The sequence below is a fragment of the Mytilus edulis genome, chromosome 8, assembly GCF_963676685.1.
Source record: "Mytilus edulis chromosome 8, xbMytEdul2.2, whole genome shotgun sequence".
Lineage (NCBI taxonomy): Eukaryota > Metazoa > Mollusca > Bivalvia > Mytilida > Mytilidae > Mytilus > Mytilus edulis.
In genome coordinates this window covers 74,019,732-74,040,888 of record NC_092351.1, presented here as the reverse complement: position 1 = coordinate 74,040,888, position 21,157 = coordinate 74,019,732, and the positions used below count along the sequence as shown (strand labels likewise).

At 30.9% G+C, this 21,157-nt stretch overlaps 1 long non-coding RNA gene across 1 annotated transcript; it reads left to right on the top strand.

Moving 5' to 3' along the window:
• The first annotated feature begins 281 nt into the window (after positions 1-281).
• LOC139486256 (uncharacterized) lies at positions 282-16,805 on the top strand. Its single transcript, XR_011655532.1, has 3 exons — positions 282-605; positions 13,592-13,713; positions 15,501-16,805. It is a non-coding gene; the product is annotated as an uncharacterized lncRNA (long non-coding RNA).
• The last annotated feature ends 4,352 nt before the right edge of the window (positions 16,806-21,157 follow it).

Here is a 21,157-nt window from a genome sequence, read left to right as displayed (position 1 = left end):
AACTTGAAATTAAATACAATTAAAAGTCAAGAAAACCCTGGACCCAAAGGTGTACTTGAATTGGTCTATATAAAATTTGGTAGTATTGTTTTAATGAATAACTTTATTTCTGAATTTTAAATTGTTTTTTTTTTTAAACTGTGTAAGAGAAATTATTGCTCTATCTAATAAGCATTGACCAGTTGAAATTATTGTGGTCAAGCAAATGACAAAAACAATATTCTGAATTCAGATTTTCCTCATATACCTGTCACTGTCAGGTAACCGAAGTCACTGTGGTTCGTCTGAAAAAGTTGGAATTTACAGAATAGGTGACGGGTAACAGGTCTGTGAACGAAACAAACATCCTCACCTTCAAACTGGTAAAGTTCAACTTCTACTACTAACAGTCCAGACATGCTTGAAACTTTTTATTTCTCAAGACCCCATCAGCAGTGAGATAGAAGAACGTCTGTTATCCAAATCAAATGCAATCAGGGAACCAGTTCAGGTACAAGACAAACTTGTTGTGACCTTGAACTTGAAGATGCAGAGCTTTTCTGAATGAAAACTTGACAGTACGGCGGTAGCCTGTTGTTGAAATTATTTCAATATGGTCCTATATGGTAAACATTTAGTTAAAACAAGTGTGAGAGTATAATTTACGTTTAAAGAGCTAGGTTTTTTGTTTTGTTTCTTCTTTTTTTTTTTGGGGGGGGGGGATAAGGGTAGGTCACTACAGTGCAGTGTAGAGGGGGAGGACAGGGGGATACCCTTCTCCCACCCGTCTTCTCCTTTCTCCTACCCCCGTTCTCCTTTCTCCCATTAGAATAAAACATCTCCTTTTGAGATATTTTTTCTTGAAATATTAGAAAAAAATTTAAAAGGAGAGATATTTTATTTTTTCTCCTTTCTCCAACTTTTTCTCCTTTTTCCCAGCCTTCCTCTCCTTTCTCCTACCCCTTTCTCCTTTCTCCCACCCCCTTTCTCCTTTCTCCTACCCCCTTTCTCTCTGTCTCCCTTACCCCTGTCCTCCCCCTCAGTGTAGTGGTAAGAGTGGTGTTTTTTTTGCACGGAATAAAAATGAAATAAGACATATGTTTATGTTGAACATTTTCTGTCATGAACATTGCACGAAAAATAAATGCTTTGGTTGGAACCTTTTTCTGACTGAGAAATTGCTGCCTCCTTGTATGGGGGTCTCATTGGGGGGTTCCGATCCCGGATCCCGCTTACTTTTTTGTCAGATTCCTGTATCCCGCTTACACTATGTACATAAGCAATTCTCATTTTTTTGTCATTTCCCGGGTCCCGTAAGACCTAATTTCCCGTTTTCACGCCACAATAATTTGACTTTCAAGTGTCACGCTTACAAAAAATCGAAAATCTCGCGTCAGGCTTAGACCCCAATGAGACCCACTTGTATTAACTTTACGTTTGAAATTCCTGATTAAGTATAATACACATTTATGATATAATTCAATTTGGTTAACAGCTTTTAAAAAAGTATTTCTTGACGATCCCTGCCAATTTAAGCGTTTGAATTTTATTTGAACAATAGTGAGCATGCAAAATAAGCATTTGAAAATCAAGATGCTCATAAAATTAAATAAGCAGAATATGTTGCACGAGGCACCAGTCTTGTAAGACAGAAAGTCAAATTAAAAAGTTAAAACACATAGAAAGTAAAATAAAAACACGGCAATCATGTTGCACAAATATAACCCATTATCCACCCTCTGTCTCTGAAAGGTATAGATAAGGGACCTACCAATTGGTTTTATGGGGGTCTAGGATGAAAAATTTTGTCCTGCATTCTATTAGTTGTATTTTTCACTCTTTTCGGTCCTGCCTTTTTTGTACTAAAATAGAGAATGAAAATGGGGAATGTGTAAAAAAGACAGCAACCTGGCTACCAGAAGAGCAGAAACCAGCAGAAGGCAACTAATGGGTCTTCAACATAACAAAAAAATCCCACACCAGGAGGCGTGCTTCAGCTAGCCCCAAAACAAAAATGTGTACTAGTGCTGTCTAGTTCATTAGTTTATCCTCCCCTTTTTTACATGCATGTAAATAGATCTTAATAAGTCATCCTGCCTTTTTTTTGGCAAAGTGTCTCGTCCCCTATTTTATTTCTTCAAACTCCTTTCCCCAGGCTTCTTTTTTGGTCCAAAAATTTCTGCAAATTTAAAAGTTATCATACATATTTTTAAATTACTGTACAATATCTACTAGGTAGACTACTAGAAGTATTCAGAAAAACAAAACAATTTTGGACATTAAACAAGTTACCATATTTTGTTAAATTTCGTGATTTTCTTTGTTTTTCATCAACTTTTTAAGTATATTTTAGATTGAAAAAGTAAATATATGTGCGCACCCAAGAAACAACTTTATACTAGTGAGATTATGTTGATAGTTATAATTAAGTTTCTGTTAAATTATTTTGTTGTTTCTTGGCTGTGCACAATGTTTCTACAACAGAATTAAAGATAGAAAACTGCATAAATTCATTTTTGTGAAAACAGTTTATATTATGACGTAATTATGATGTCATTACATAAAAATCTTAATGTTTTTCATTGATATTTCTTGACCCTGTGCATTTCTCAACAGTATGTGCCAATTTGAGAAAGTTATCAGACATTTTGTTTTCTTGGGCCAAAACCAGGCCTTAATGCCCCTACTCCTTTCATCCTGATTTTTTTATGTTATAGTCTTTTTGCATAATGTTACTATTAATAAAACCTCAATCTTTATCCTAAACTTCATATTGTATATATGTTCCAGACCATATGAGTATTTGGACCGTACACCTATACTCGTGCAGTCAGACCATATATGTGTACGGTCAGACCAATATTTTAATGAGTGTACTCATACATGATACAGTCTAGTTAGGACTAACTGGCCTTTTTTTTTTTTTTATCAAAATCTGTTATTGAATATATAAACACAAAAATTAATATTATGACAATTAGATGAATAAAGTGAAATATATCATCATATCACCAACCCTAATAATTTGGAAACAACTATTTAATATTTGAGTAACAAAACTACCTTTATTTATTCTTTGCACTAGTTTTTGATGCGGTTTATTATATTTTCTCTATGTGTTTTCAAGGGATTTTTTTATAGTTTTTGTCCAGTGTCCGTGATGTTTTTGTAGAAAAGTTCCTACATCCTCTAAAATATTTTCTTCCAACATTATGTTTATTCTGATAACTTCAATTTCAGCCAGCATAATTCAATATCATGTATAAACTGACATGCTAAATGCACAGGAGCTTAACAGAATAAAGCTGTGATTTATAATGATACAGTGTTCCACAACATTTTAGGGTCAGACAAATTTAATACTTGATTGGGAGCAATTATTTGTGGTCACTTAAACTGAAGAAATTTATTGCTTTTAATTGATTGACCATGTGCAGCTGGTAAGCACATAATCAGCTGATTTACTAAAACAACATTGGTTACCTTGAATATTATTATGGATAGAGAGAAATTTTTAACAGCAATAAGGTTCAGCAAAGTAAGATCTACAATTAGATCAACATGACCGGAGTTATAGTCTATTTAAATAATTTTTTGGTAAAATTTTGTAATCTGAAACTACTGGTCCAAATACATGAAATACAATACAATACATTACAATACAATATATAATATAATATTTATACAATATGGAATCAAAGGAGTAGGGGCAATAAAGGTCATTTTTTTTTCGATTGAATTTTGCCTATTATCTTGAAAACTAAGAAAGATAAAGAGAAACTTTAAAATGCAAAAATGATCAGAAAAAATACTCTTGCGTTTGGATCAAGAGCTAAATAAAATCATGAAGATAGAGAGAAACTAAACAGACGTTATTGATCAGCAATATATTTACGATACAATTTTTTTTTTATTAAAGATCTATTAAAAACATACACATATATATTGTAAGATAATTTAAATCATCAAGAGAAGGTATGCACATGTATATACAACTCCTCTAAATTTAATCCAACACTGTATCGGTTATAAAAAAGTTAAAGGATAAAATCATGCATTCTTGATATCAATAAATTGAATGTTCAATGTTGACAAATCGTTATATTTGATCTGTCCACCTATAAATATTTAGGTATACTGAGCAGGAAAAGGAAAAGAGAAATAAAATAATATTAGAAAATTGGCAAAATTGATATAAAAATGAGTGAAAGTTGTATAAATAAACGTACAACTATCCTAACACATGATCATAAGACACCTCTCGTGTAGTCTTAACTTTATGACCAATATAAAGAGATGTCCTAATTTAGGACCGCCTTGTGAAACCCACTTAGGACTAAGATATGTCGTAAGACCATCCTAAGACATGTCTAAGCCCTAAGACAGCTTTGGGAAACTGGCCCCTGCACTTTATCATGTTTATCTGAGGCGCTAGACCACTTGACCACCTGGGCTTCACAAAAATAAAGTTTTCGGTGGCCGGGTCCCTGTGTTACCTTTTCTCCACAGTTTTTATTTAACATTGTAATACAGTACATGATATATAAGGCATGAACATGGGATATATATTTGTACGATCTGTTAGTTAAATGGGTTTTGTTAAAATATATATTTACACTTTTTGGGTCTTTTGGAAAATGTTATTTGTGCTGTATTTAGACCCTTCTACAACGAAATTTGTTTCACATTGCATACATATAAAAATTGCGGTTTTTATCCAAAACAATCATAGGTTTGAATGTAGTTTTCAATTATTGCGAATCCTATCATAGTTTTCCACAGATTCACCTGCAAGTTACCTGTCCATTTGGGCGCACTACGTTTGCGCGCATTTGAGGATTAAAATATTTTACGTTTGCGCGCAGCTTTTGATTACATTTGCGCGCATTTAATTTACAGGTAATCTCAGGTAAAAATATAAATAAAAATTATATTAAGTTATAAATAAACTATATTTTTTTTTGTATTTTCATATTAATCAATTATTAATTTAAAAAATAGTGTGTTTATCAGTCAAATTATATACTGTTCATATTGAATTCTAAAGCAAGGAAAAACTCCGAATGGGCTATGTCACGGATTTTCTTAAATTTTGCATGCACCTTTGACTTATTGAATTGAGTCTAAAAATCAAAAAAAATATGTGGTTTTATCTCTTTTTTTCCCTGCCTTATGAGACTCATACTAAAGGAAGGGGTACTGATACTGTAAATAATTGAACAAATTAATAGATAAATAAGCATTATTACCTGTATTTTCTCTAAAAAATTACTGATTGAATACATGGTACTTTCAAAATATGTGCCTTACGATAACATTAAGAATGGGAATGGGTCAAAGAGACAACATACTAAGACTAACGGAAGGGGTACTGATACTTATAAATAATTGAACTAATTAAAAGATAAATAAGCATTATAACCTGTATTTTACCTGAGTTTACCTGAGTTTACCTGCCAAAAAAAATGCGCGCAAATGTAATGAAAAGCTGCGCGCAAGCGTAATGATTTTTGCGCGCAAATGTAATGGTAATGCGCGCAAACGTAATGCACCGGTCCATTTAGACTTTTGTAAGTCCTATTGTCCCATCTAACAAATACAACAGCTATTGTTCTCTGTTTAGTTTATTCAATGGGACCTTTAAATTTCTTGCAAGAAAAATCTATCACTCACTGATTAATTTACCTGAACAAAAAATTGAACTGTCAATGATGGAAATACATGTACAAATAAGTCATTATAAAACTGCATGTGATGTTGTATTCATTCAATCAATAACACATTTTCAATTTGTTTGATATAAACACTGATTTAAAAATTAAAAGTTGATTTCTGATCAAATTTCAACATTTTACCTATTAAAATTTGCTTTTTTTTTAGTCTGTTCATAAGTAAAAAATTGAAATGATAATGTTTAAATAAAGGTCTTCATAAATGTATTCTTTATAACTGAACAACCACAAAAAACATGCAAATTCTTTAAAACATAAATGCATGCAGCAGTTAAAAAAAATCAGAAATAAACTTTTTATAATTAAATCAGTGCTTATATTGAACAGATTGAAAATATATTATTGCCTTGAATAAATACTGTATCACATGCAGTTTATGTGAGTTTATACATGTATTTCAGTGAACAAAGAAGATATTTTTTTGGTCAGGCAAATTAATCAATGAGTGATAGATTTCTCTTGGAAGAAATTTAAAGGTCCCATCAAATAAACTATACAGAGAACAATACCTGTTGTATTTGTTCAATGGGACAACAGAACTTACAAAAGTTTAAATGGACAGGTAAGTTAGGTAACTTGTAGGTGAATCTGTGGAAAACTATGATAGGATTCGCAATAATTGAAAACTACGCTATATATATATATATGTCAAAATATTCACTTCAAACTATCCTGAACCAGTTATTTCAAGACAGAATTACATTTGTATATATAGTCATATAAATTACATTAATTTTGTATATATATATAGTCATAATATGCATTAATTAGGGAATGATGAGTTACTGTTAAACTTCAAACCCACTGTTGTTAAACTTTTAAAGAAATATTTCATATAGAATTGTTGACATTATCTTTTAATTTTATATTACTGTAACTAAACTTCAAAGTGAAATTAATTAACTTGCCATTTTCTTCTTTAAACTGTTTTCTTCCACTGCATGGTTCTTCACAAAATTACCACAAAAACAATATTGTAATAAATTGAAGAGATATAAGAGTAGCACAACTATGTGTGATTTTCAACATACATTTATGTTGCTCTTCACATTTTATGATGTCCAAGTAATGAGGTCATGACATCAATATAAATCCATATAGTAACCAATGAGATAAAAGAGAAATTTATTTAATGTCTTCCTAAAATCTTTGGATAAAAACAGGTCACATTTACTTGTACATGTTGTGTGTATTGTACTTAAATATAAAAACACAAGTAAATGTTATACATATATATATACTCTCACCACATTCAATGTCATTCATTCAATGCACTTAATTAAGTATAATGGGAATAGATCTATTAATGTGAATAAAAGTGAAATAATTAGAGAAGGATTAGAATACACAGTATTGTATATGTGCACAATGACATGCATACAGGGATAGAATTTTGAAAAATGTATTGTAAGTAATAATTTCATACTTAGTGCCAATAATTGTTTATTTTTTTGTATTGTGTATGGTCTCTTTAAAGTTTTATTTTGAGGAGGATTAAGGGGGGTGGGGCTAATGGGCCCGGGCACCCCTTTTGATAAAATTCTTGATCCACCACAGACATACAGAAATTAAGTATGTTTTATAATTCTTAGAAATTCTATGATAGATATATATATCAATTAAAAAATATTTATATTGATATCAGCATTAGTGATAAATTTAATAATCTGTCACCTAAGGATATTATGTCCTACCTTTAGCCATTATGCTTTCTGATGAGTCATAAGCATGCGTCTGTTCCTATCTGTCTGTCCGGCTTCAAGTTTAAGTTTTTGATGAAGTTCAAGTCCAATCAACTTGAAACTAGGACAATAATTATTGTTCCCTATATGATATGATCTTTCTTATTTTATTATCCAATTAGTTTTTTGCCCCCAATTTCATGGTCCACTTAACATACAAAAATGATAATGCTAGTTCACTTAAAGGACACATTATTGTTATTGATTTAAATGCAAAGTATTAAGAATAATAGTTTCTGAATTTCACCAGTTAATTAATAATTGCCTACAATATAAAATTTCAGAATTTTGTACAAGTATGTCATTTGAAAGTATATTTGACATGAATGAGAGTTTAGATTGGGTTTACAAAATAGGGAATAAGAGGCAAAATGTACAGAATAAAGGGGGGAAAAAAAGGGGGAAAAGAAGGAAAACTAAAACTAAATAAATATTTAAGGAATGACTGTAATATTTTTTCTGTCTATGACGAAATAACATAAAAAATTTGGTGCACACTGAATAACGCGTGTAGCGGGTTATTTTGCAGTGTGCACCACTTCTTTTATGTTAATTATTTTGAATAAACAGAAAAAAATATTACAAAATAATGTTTGGATTGATTTTGGGAGTCTTGGTCCCAACGAATTAGGGGCCAAAAGGGTCCAAAATTAAACTTTGTTTGATTTCATGAACATCAAAAAATGAATTATTGGGGTTCTTTGATATACCAAATCTAACCGTGTATTCAGATTCTTAATTTTTGGTCCTGTTTTCAAATTGGTCTACATTAAGGTCCAAATGGTCCAAAATTAAACTTTGCTTGATTTTAACAAAAATTGAATTCTTGGGGTTCTTTGGTCTGCTAATCTACACATGTACTTACATTTTTGATTATGGGCCCAGTTTTTAAGTTGGTCCAAATCGGGGTCCAAAATTATTATATTAAGTATTGTGCAATAGCAAGAAATTTTCAATTGCACAGTATTCAGCAATAGCAAGAAATTAATCTTCAATTGCACAGTATTGTGCAATAGCAAGAAATTAATCTTCAATTGCACAGTATTGTGCAATAGCAAGAAATCTTCAATTGCACAGTATTGTGCAATAGCAAGAAATATCTAATTGCATAATAATGCGCAATAGCAAGAAATTTATAATTGCACAGTTTTGCGCAATAGCAAGAAATATTTAATTGCACAGTATTGTCCGGTTTTCAAATTGGTCTTCATTAAGGTCCAAATTAAAGGGTCCAAAATTAAACTTTGTTTGATTTCAACAAAAATTGAATATATGGGGTTCTTCAATATGCTGAATCTAACCATGTATTTAGATTTTTAATATTTGAGCCCAGTTATCAAATTGGTCCACATTGAGGTCTAAAGGTTCTAAAATTGAACATTATTTGATTTCATCAAAAATTGAATTCTTGGGGTTCTATGATATGCTGAATCTAACCATGTATTTAGATTTTTGATATTCATGATATTGGACCATAATAGGTAAATGTCCAATTCAAAATTTTTAAGTTTTTAAGATTAAGTTCTTATAGACCACATTCATTCTGTGTCAGAAACCTATGTTGTGTCAACTATTTAATCACAATCCAAATTCAGAGCTGTATCAAGCTTAAATGTTGTGTCCATACTTGCCCCAACTGTTCAGGGTTCGACCTCTGTGGTCATATAAAGCTGCGCCCTGCGGAGCATCTGGTTAGCTCATAGTGGCCCGAAAGGCCCTAATTGTGATCTTACGCCATCACATCGTAAACTATTTTTAAAATCTTCTCCTCTGAAACGACTGGGCCAAATACCTTCAAACTTTAACTAAATGTTCCTTAGGGTATCTTGTTTTTTGTTATTATTATAATTTATAGATAGATATAAACTGTTACAAAATAAATAAAGCAGCAATAATGTTCGGCAAAGTAAGATCTACAAAAAAGTTAATGTGACCAAAATTGTTAATTGACCTCTTAACGAGTTCTTGCCCTTTTAAGTCAATTTTACACAACATGCACAATGTGTTGATCAAGTTTGCTATAACATTTAAGGGCATCCGATACAGTTTCAAGGGAGTTAACCCTTGGCGTGACGTTTAGCGTATGAATTCCCGCAAAACGTCACTTTTTGCGGGACGTAATGCGTGTTATTTTCCGTAATAAGAAATTTCCGATGCTCCAATATCTGTTTCTCCCGCATGCTAACTTCTACACCATTATATTAGTGCATTTGATTCTAAAAGGATAACAGTCTAATAAAATCATAAGAAATAAAACACATTACTGTTTCTGTGAGATCTTCAACAAATTTAAATATCGTAAAGTTAGCAAACTTAAGATGACTGACCCTTTTGATGTTACTAATATAATGCATGTCAATTATAATTTTAATATGAGGAAGGCGCTACCTTAAATTCCAGCTTTATACCAAGACTATGTCCAATAAATTGATTGAATGTTGTTTGCTTAACGTCCATTGGCAAATATTTCATGCATGTTCAGGATGTATGTCCTACATATGATATAGTTTTTGTCTAAAATAAAATAATAAATTCAGATCGAAAATATTTATGGAACGTCGGATCATTGCACGTCAAAAGGTTGGAGAAGGTATGGTATTTTACTAGTCCAAACGTCTTGAAAGGCTATTATATTTTTTTTCTTTCACGCATCACAGGAAGGCGGGCCGTCAAAGCAAAAATTTAATATACCCTTCCTTACTGTCATAATTATTTGGACTACTAGTAGTATTTGTCTTGAAAACATATTCTGATTCTCAAATTGATGGGAAAAAATATTCTGTTCAAGCATAGGACATTTTTATAATCATTCATTCTTTTAGGTACAAGAAGAAGTAAACTTCCTAACTGAACAATTTATTTATGTTAGATAAATAATGGCATTCTGCTAATATCAACAATGATACAACTTTAATAAAGTTCCTATTATCTCCACGTAACACGTATTTTATCTAACAAAAATGACAAAAAAATACTGAACTCCGCGGAAAATTCAAAAGGCAATAGCCAACCAAACAAAACAAAACAAAAACAAAAAAAAACGACATCTAGAGGTCAACATAAATTAATGCACGAGTGTGTACAGTACATGTAACCTGTATGTCAAGTTTTAAATTGTCGAGTCTTTAATTTTAAAAGCCGTAAAAATTATCAACAGTCCGTAATCACTTTTCTTGTGATGTTTCTCACTTAAACCACAAACGAAGAGATGTATTTATGATTCACATGATTTTTTTTCCGAAAACAATATTAACAATTTTTAGTTAGCTCTTTACAAGCAATATTTATACATCTGAAAAATGTCGCCGGTAATTTGCAACGATTACGTCGAAAAAGTCTGCCAGCGACGTCGTGCACTTTAGCGCCAACGTTGAGGTTACAAAGGGGGGACGCAATTTTTAGGATAAAAATCGCGTTTATCATAGAATCCAGCACAGTATATATTTTTTATTTCAGATTTGGAGAAAGCATGATAAAATACAGTTCATGCAGAAAAATTATAAAAATGACATTTTCAGAAACACTTTATTTCTATATTTTTGGGATTAAAAAAATCTCACTTTGAGCATCTGGTTCGCAATGTCAAGCAAAGCTTGAAATTTGTATAGTCATTCGTGTAGGGATTTATTTTTTCCCTTATTGTCACTTATCACAGCTTGAAATTGAACCCAATCTTAATAATTTACGACAAAGAATATTTGCTCCAAAAATATTAGATAACATTGTTTAACTTTTTTGCAAAATTGCACAACTCCCCAATTTTCAGCCTCAATTTTCTCGAAAACGGTGACCTATGTTTTATTTTGTGTTTTATTTTATAACTCGCCAAGGCCTACAACATATTTAAAAATTAAGAAAATGACATTTTATTCGAGAAACTGTATCGGATGCCCTTAAAAATCTTTTCCTCTAAAATACAGGTGAGCGATTCAGGCTCTTGAGAGCATCTTGTTATCTTGTCCTTTAATTAAGAAACACTGCATAGTTTGGTAAACAAACTTTAATATTTTAAGATTAATCTGCCTTAATTATTAAGACTAATCTTGACAACCCTTGGTTATTTGAAGTTATTGCCCCTGAAAAGCAAGTTCCCACAAATTTTACATGATATATATGTTTTTGTTAACAATGATTGTCATATTGAAAACAATTATAGATATCTTAAAGATAAATTTAAAACAGCAAAACGGTAAAACAGTAGTGTGGATCCTTATATGAGTTATTGCCCTTGAAAGACGAAATTTTAGCAGAATTTCAAGTTTCATGCAGAAAATATGATAGATGTAGAGACACTTTATTTATGTTCAACTAAGTTAAAGGTCTGCGAATAAGCTTACATTATGACCAAAATAGTTAATTGATCCTTTATAGTACATTGTAGTATTGGATGATTGGTTTGTCCTTTAGAAATTATTTTACCAAAAAATGTCTGTAATGATCACGATAGATAGAAAGAAATTTATTTTTAGCTCACCTGGCCCTAAGGGCCAAGTGAGCTTTTCTCATCACTTAGCGTCCGGCGTCGGCGTCAGCGGCATCTGTCGTCGTTAGCTTTTACAAAAATCTTTTCTCTGAAACTACTGGGCCAAATTACACCAAACTTGGCCACAATCATCATTGGGGTATCTAGTTTTAAATATATGTGGCGTGACCCAGCCAACCAACCAAGATGGCCACCACAGCTAAAAATAGAACATAGGGGTAAAATGCAGTTTTTGGCTTATAACTCCAAACCCAAAGCATTTAGATCAAATCTGACAGAGTAAAATTGTTTATCAGGTCAAGATCTATCTGCCCTGAAATTTTCAGATGTATCAGACAACCTGTTGTTGGTTTGCTGCCCCTGAATCGGTAATTTTAGGGAAATTTTGCTGTTTTTGGTTATTTAATATCTTGAATATTATTATAGATAGAGAGAAACTGTAAACAGCAATAAATGTTCAGCACAGTAAGATTTACAAATAAGTCAACATGAATGAAATGGTCAGTTGACCCCTTTGGGAGTTATTGCCCTCTATAGTCAATTTTTAACCATTTTTCCTAAATCTTAGTAATCTTTTACAAAAATCTTCTCCTCTGAAACTACTGGGCCAAATTAAGCCAAACTTGGCCACAATCATCTTTGGGGTATCTAGTTTTCTAACCAAGATGGCCGCCACGGCTAAAAATAGAACATAGGGGTAAAATGCAGTTATTGGCTTATAACTCAAAAACCAAAGCAATTAGAGCAAATCTGACAAAGGGGGGGGGGGGGGGGGGGTGTAAATTGTTTATCAGGTCAAAATCTATCTGCCCTGAAATTTTCAGATTGATCGGACAACCGGTTGTTAGGTTTGCTGTCCCTAAATTGGTAATTTTAAGGAAATTGTGCTGCTTTTTGTTATTATTTTGAATATTATTATAGATAGAGATAAACTGTAAACAGCAATAGTGTACAGCAAAGTAAGACCTTAAAATAAGTCAACATGACCAAAATGATCAATTGGCCCCCTAAGGAGTTATTGTCTTCTAAAGTCAATTTTTATAATAATTTTCATAAAATTTGTAAATTTTTACTAACATTTGTAGAATCTATTTTGATATACGATTCCAGTATTTGCTGAATACTGTTTGAATTTTTCTGCTTAAGAATTCGATTGATTACTCGTAATGAATGATATATTATATATCTATTTTCAACTGTGTTCTTTTTCTAGACACAAATTCATAGAAATTGATCCAAGATCCACCTATTTAGGTGAAAATCATAACTCTATCCTAATTTCATAGACAGAATTTCATAGAAATTAATCTAATATCTATATCCATTAGTGCAAATCACAATTTTAATGATGTGCCTTCAAGCAGTTCATGTGTAAAAAAAATTACTAAGGATGATACTGTGGATTCATTTATTTTCGAGGGTATCAATTTTCGTAGATTAAAGAGATTTTGTATATTTCACGGATATTTGTTTTATGGTTTTGTCAAAGTCTGTATACAACCTGATGGCACATTTGTAATTCGTTTAACATTTAAAATTATGGTTCATCTGTTTCAATGAAAACCAAGAAAATTGGTAACACATGAATAATGATTCCACAGTAAACATTTTCAGTATGAATGATGAAGTTTTATGACATTCTGTTTTTTTTACAGATTGACATATCCATAGAACATGCCATTAGTCTAGACAAACAGGAAGAGAAAGGTCTCTGATTCAGTTCTCTTTGAAGTTCAAGGTCTTTTTTAATCTAAATTATAATGGGAAGATGTGAAAGGTAAGTTTTAAAGTTTGTAAGTGTTCAAAAATATGTTATTTCTAACAAAATGTGCTGTTTCACAAATAAAATACTCTGTCTCTTAGACACTTATGTAGCAATATGGCCACTATATTGGTGTATGAAATGATTGTAAGCTGTATTTGCCTGACCGGTTAAACTGACCATGCTGTCATTTTCATGGATCTTTTATGGATCTAGTTTATGTATTATTATTGAAAAAAGCATCAAACTTTCAATCATAAGTAAAGCAGGCTTGGTAGTTGTTAATTTCTGTGTCATTTTGGTTCTTGTGGAGAGTTGTCTCATTGGCAATTATACCACATCTTCTTTTTTATATGACATTTGAATGTTGCATTTGATATATATATATATATATATATACGTATTGCAATCACACATTAGCTGGCCAATTGTTTATTAGCATCCATGTTCACAAATAACTATTTGTGCAATTAAGGGACATGCTAAGGACAACCTTTTAATGCCCCCGCAGTAGTTTTACCCTTGACCTTCTGTATGACTGTACATCCTTCCATACCTCCCAAAGTTGGTTACTGTTTTCAAACTTCAGTTTGCCTTCAACCAAATGTTATGATACTGATACATAATGCTTATACCAAAAAACACAGATCAAGTTTGAATTTTGGTGGTGTCATGTACTTTAACCATTCCAGAGTTATGCCCCTTTACAAACAAACAAAAATGCTGAAACTTTATTTCAATGTTCTCACATTAGTTTGCCTCTAAACCAAATGGTGTGAAACTAATACACAGCAATGCTTATTACCACAAAATACAGATCAAGTATGAATTAAGGGGGTGGCGTCACTTAACTGTTCTGCAGTTATGTCCCTTAACAAAGAAAAAGATGCTTATATTTATAGTTTCTGTTCTCTAACTTTAGTCTGCCTCAACTAAATGCAATGAAACTTATACACAATGCTTGTTACCACATAATACAGATCAAGTTTGAATTTTAAGGGGGTCACTTTAACTGTTCTAGAATTATGCCCCTTCACAAATTGAATGATTGCTGGAATTTTCATTTCAATTCACTAACTTTAGCTTGCCTCAACCAAATGCTATGATATTGTACACAATACTTATCACCACAAAACACAGATCAAGTTTGACTTTAAAGATTGTCACTAAATTTTCTAGAGTTATGCACCTTTGAAAATGGAAAAATTACTGAATTTTTGTTTCCGTTCTTTGAATTAAGTTTGCATAAACCACATTTTATGGAACTTGTACACAATACCTATTACCACTAAATCAGATTAAGTGTTTTTGGTGGAGTCACTTTTACCGTTCTTCAGTTATGTCCTTTTATAACTTTATATGATATACAAGCAGGGGCATCATCTGTGATCCATTGATACATTCCCTATTTAATTTTTTGTTATTATTTTGATTTTTTGGGTGTCGGAGCCAATAAATGCCCATTTGTTTGTAGGTAAAAACATGAAGAATCGGTAAAGTAACACACACATATATATATATATATATCAAAAATTTAAAACACCAGATTAGAAAAAAAAGATTCAGTATTGCTTAGGAAACAACCACCATAATAAGAAACACAATTTAAATATCATTAGTGTGGTAAGTCTTCAATTATTGAACAAAACAAATGACATACAGTAAGCCATGATAGACATGTGATAACAAATTCATCTAATATCATGATTATAAGACAGAACAAAATATGCTGGAAAAAAAATCATGAATAATATGCCTGAAGGACTTTAAAATATTGAACTTGAATTGACTTTTCTTTGTAGGGTGCATAGAAATCTTTGGAGGACAAATTGGCGTGAGTCTAAAAAGACACAGATTTGAAGATAAGCGTGAGAAAAAGAATGTCAAACATAGTTTAAAGGACTGAAGACTTCCTGATATCTTTCAAACTGTTCTTTTGGTATAAATGTAATAATGCAATATCATCTTATTTGAATAGGTATACATCCTGTAAATCTTGTTGATGCCTTTTAGCTCCTTAAATGCAACCACTATTTAGTAACATTGTTGTGATTGTAGTTCTATATGTGAGCATATTAGTTAACTAGACTGTCATTGACTGTAGTAATTGCATATATACATGCATTATTATATACCATACTTATCATCAATCTTAGTCTTTTTAATTCAGAAGTAATTTTTTAAAACCAGTTATTCCAATCAGACTAACCTATTATATGCACTTTGTCAAATATAGCAAATATGTTGCAAATGTGGTGCAATAGAGAGCAACCTTTATATTTCTTAGAAAATACTTTTTTTCTGAACTGTAATGAAAAGTATGGTTATATAATTAAAATACTTTTTTTGTAAGTGAGACATATTTTCTATGAATCATAATATTTTAACAAATATTAGAACAAATTTACATAAAAACTTTCTTTTGTATCAAAATTCTGTGTTGTATAAAAATCTTAAACCTTTTTTCAGGATATTTCCCAATATGTTTAAGAAATCAAAATTCTAAATTTTGGCATGTAGATTTTATTTCGGGATTTTTCCCGAAATGGGAAAAACAAATCTATGCACTAAAATAAATAAAGTGTGTGCCTGATATTAGATTTATATTTTTGGGATTTTTCCCGAAATGTGAAAAGAAATTATTAGTCGTGAGATCTAGCATATACATTGAATTTTTCGGGATAAATCCCGAAAATATTTGCAGACATCTGTATTATACATTTTGTACTTAGTTTATATTTTCGGGATTTTTCCCGAAATGTGAAAAGAAATTATTAGTCATGAGATCAAGCATATACATTGAACTTTTCGGGATAAATCCCGAAAATATTTGCAAACATCTGTGTTATACATTTTGTACTAAGTTTATTTTTGTCGGGATATTTCCCGAAATGTGTTTCAGATTTTTTTTTTAAACGCTTTGCCAACATATATGTCCTAAAATTTAATGTTGAAAATGAGTTCGGGACATTTCCCGAATAAATAGTTGTCATATACATTTTTTTTACCACAAATATTTCATTACTTTCATATATTTTGGGAAATTTCCCGAACATTTAATGTAAGTTTTATCAAATATAAGAATAAAAACATGGAATATTGTAAAATTTGTGTATTTCTTTATGAAATCTGCATTCATTTATAGTAAACATTGAAAAAGATTATAAAAAGGAATAAAATGGATTTTACTCTTTTGAAATAGAGTCTGTTAATTATAATTGAACTTATTACAGCGGTGCATTCAAATGATGCAATCGTAGTTATAGTGTCTTAATCTGTCGTAATATACGCAACAGTAAAAATTAAATATTTCAAAATTACCAGTAGTTGAACGTTAAAAAATTATGCTTATTTAGAATCATGCAAATATGCTATGAACACGAAAACAAAAGAAAAGAAACCTAAAAGAATTGAACGGTCTATGTTTAATGAATTGTTTATATAGTTTAAGTAATCAATATGAATACATGAACTCTCATGTTAATCTGAAGATGCTCTAAAGTATGTATCATTAGTTACTGGATTACTGAAGTTTCATCAATATACCATTGTTCTCATATAAAAAACGTTATTTCACATAAACTTAAGAATCTCGCTAAAAATAATTTAAAGCACGAGCTATTTAGTTTTGTATGTGAATAAAACAATCTTCATTATGTTTAAGCACTGAAAAGAATTAAAACTTTAATACATACCCTTCAATTGGTTCATTCCTGTAAAAAATAAAATACATGCTTGTGCCTTATTACGTGTTTTTGAGAAGTCACAAATTCTTACTTTAGTACACGAGACGCATGTGTGTACATTAAGTTCTTACAGATATTACCGTTATAACAGTTCAATAGAATTAGAGAAAAAAATTTCACTTCAAGATTTTTATACATTCTGAAGGCAATATGCCGACTTTATTTACAAAAGAATATTTGAAACACACTATTGAACATGCACAGTGTGCTATGGCATGTCATAAAATCACTACAATTCCAACAATGGTTATGTTTTCTACATATTATATGAATTTCTTGTCTTTTTAACTTGGGTTTTGGTGTTGTCTTTTTGTTTAATACAATTATGTACTACTGATTTTTATTTTTGGATTGCTTCGAGCTCAATACCCTGATATTTAATCTTTCTAGCGATCGTGTATTTGCGTTTTATTTTTCATTAGCAAGAATTCTTTATTTTCAATATTTTCAATATTTTACTCCAAAAGCAGTGAAAGATAAACGAATAAAGCATACCCATGAAAAATATTTTCCATCTCAAAATAAGTTAATCCATAATATATATTTGTTTTCTGTAATCGTCTATTTAATACAATATACTTACGCTACAACCTGCTCGTTTCTGTAAAAAGAATACAATAAGCATTACAAAATAAAAAATACAGTATAAAACATTCAAAGAGGTGGTTATTTTTGTGCTAAATCTAGACACACGTATTTGTTAGAAATGCATAGCAGGTTGAATTAAAAAGACTAAACAGTTTTAACAGAAATCCCAATGCTAAACTAAGTAAAGTTTAGAGGAAAACATGCATTCAGTGATACTATACAAATACATTACCGCTGGCCAGATAAACAAAACAGTATTTTGAACATAGTAAATATATTGCTTTAGTATTAATGAAATAAGACATGTTAAACGCATCATCGGAGACATATTACATGTTCGTTATGTTTTGGTTCGTGTTGATATGGTGTCTGTTATATAAAAAGTAGTAAATAATTTCTAATCTTTCACAGGCAATTCAAATATTCAAAGATTTGAACATACAACTGTCAGTCACGTTAGTTTAAATATTTATTTCTGTCATTTGCTTCACAGTCAATATAATACTTTATATAAGGTTTTAAGATATTTGCTTTGGTGTTGTTTCGTTTAATTCAAATACAAGTCCTAACACAAGTCACTTATTCTGAACATAATTAAATCAACTTTAATAGCATCAATCATAGGAAACATTTTCCCTATGCTATTATATATTATAACAGATGATAATGTCAGTAATGACAAGTTCTATTATAATACTTATAAATTTACCAACGTGCTCGACATAAAGTTTCAATAAGTTAGAGAAAAACACCCCAGACAATTATAAAAACAACATTTTCAATCTTGAAATTTTTATTACTTACCCACAATGATTACAACTGTATTTGTATTTCTTTTGTGATTCTTTAGACCTAAAATAATATTAACCAGGGTGTAATTCTTATCTCTGAAAAAGCATGTAAATACATTAACACACTGCCACAAGGAAAAGACGAATATTACACACAACCGTAACTTGTGCAAAAAAGTGTGCAAGTTTACAACGAAAACATTGGTATAACGTCATGTTCCAAGCACATTTTCGCCAATAAAGAAACCCTTCCATAGCGGACTATACGGCATTACTTTGTGTATCTTGTTGAAAGCCTGACTGCTGCCTGTAATTGTTTAAATCTTTTTATTCGAACTTTAGTGAATATTTGTCACATTAGCAATCATAACACATCCCATTGTTTTTTGAAAGAACATCTAGAAAAGCACTGTTCGTTTACGAATATCTAGCCAATTATTGGTTATCAGCATATTGCAGTTCGTTTTTTTTGTAAGTTCTGAAAATGACCTTAAATAACAAAATGCTGGACTGCAAATTTTGGTCTTCTATCTTGTATTTGTGTTGTGCATTGAACATTGTCCTCATCTATCTTCAGTTTTCAATGTTTATGTTACTGTGTCTTTAATCATTAGAGTTATGCAGTTGGATAGAGTTTATGTACATATATTTACCTTCAAATTGCTAAACAAGAGATATATTGTATTACCTGGTATTTTGCTGGTTTTCAGTTTTTGCCATTAACGTTTTACCTTCTCTAAAACACAAAACAACACTACATAATAAGCTCATTGAAATTGGTTAACATAATATTCAAGAAATAAATATTATCAGATTATTACATGGCATTTTTCATATCGCATGTGTTATCAGCCCTAGGTTCAATATCAGCCCAAGAGCCGCTAGCTCGAGGGCTGATATTGACAGAGAGCTGGTAATGCACGTGATATGAAAAATGACATGTTATGATATTTTAATCATATGCTTCAACAATGCAGAAAAATAAGAGATTTATATATTGATCATTTTACGTGGTTCCCTAATAGAAGTTCAAAGAGTGAAAAGTTTGCGTACGTCGGACCCCAAATTTAGTACATTCGACATTAAAAATTTCTACCATATGCCTCAACAGAGAGAAAAAAACAACATTTTATAATGAACAAATCGACAAAAAAATTAACAATATACATTATGAAGACTCTTAGGAAAAGTCAGCCTTTTCAAAGTAACTTTCTAAATTATGTTTGAAACTTATAAAACATGTATTTATTTAATAATTTGTTTGTTTCTTATTTTTATCGTTGTATTATTATTTTACACAATATACTTTTCAGTATCTTTATAATTGTTTTGTGCACTATTTCGTAATGTTTTTCACTGAAAACGTTGCATTGAGGTGTATTTTCCGGAATTTGCCGAGTATCACCGGAATGCCATGAGATAACGTTACGGAAAGGCATGTGATAACAATCGAAGCATGATAAACTTTTCATATCAGCCCGCGAAGCACCAATTCGAAAAACATGGAATCTACGTAAATTTGATGCAATTATCATGATTATTATACAGTAGAAATCATATGTTATTTAGTCTAAGTATACGATAAATAGAGAATAATACATGGCAAAATCTGTATCATATGTCGTATCATCCCGAGACACGAATATCAGCCCAATGGCCTTTATGCCCGAGAGATGATATTGGTCGAAGGTGATATGGAATGTGATACGGATTTTGCAATGTTTTAGACGCTTTATCGTATATTTTTACAGGAGAGTATTATATTATATGAACTGTTTTCTGATCCATAGCACTGTGTTACCTTCAGTTCTACTTTTGCCTTGTTTTAAAAGCCTTAAAAGAATTACTTACCTTACAATTTGCTTGCTGTTGTTTTAAAAATATTTTATTTATTGCATTTGTTTTGTGTGTTTTGTATTTTTAATAGTTGCATTTAGTGTGCCAAAGTAGGAGTGTGATAAAAGGTGTGACAAAGGGTGTGCATCAAAGTTGCGCGATATGGATTAAACAGCAGACTATTTATCAAATATTAAAAACTAAACTATATTTACTACTAAATATATGATAAAAGGTAAGTTGATTAGAATTTCAATATGTCATATACAAAAAAGTTTAGGTATATTTTAGGTTTCAGAAAATAAAAATATGTAGGATGCCAAACATGAGGAAAAACATCTCTTTTAAAGTTAGGGAAATAATTATGTGGTTTATACAATCACAAAATGAAAACAAAATGATTATATACACAAGGAATCATTAATAGAAAAAAAAAACACTTGTTTTAGATTAATTTCCGAAGTGCCTTTCATGTAACTAATCACCACAAGGACAGCT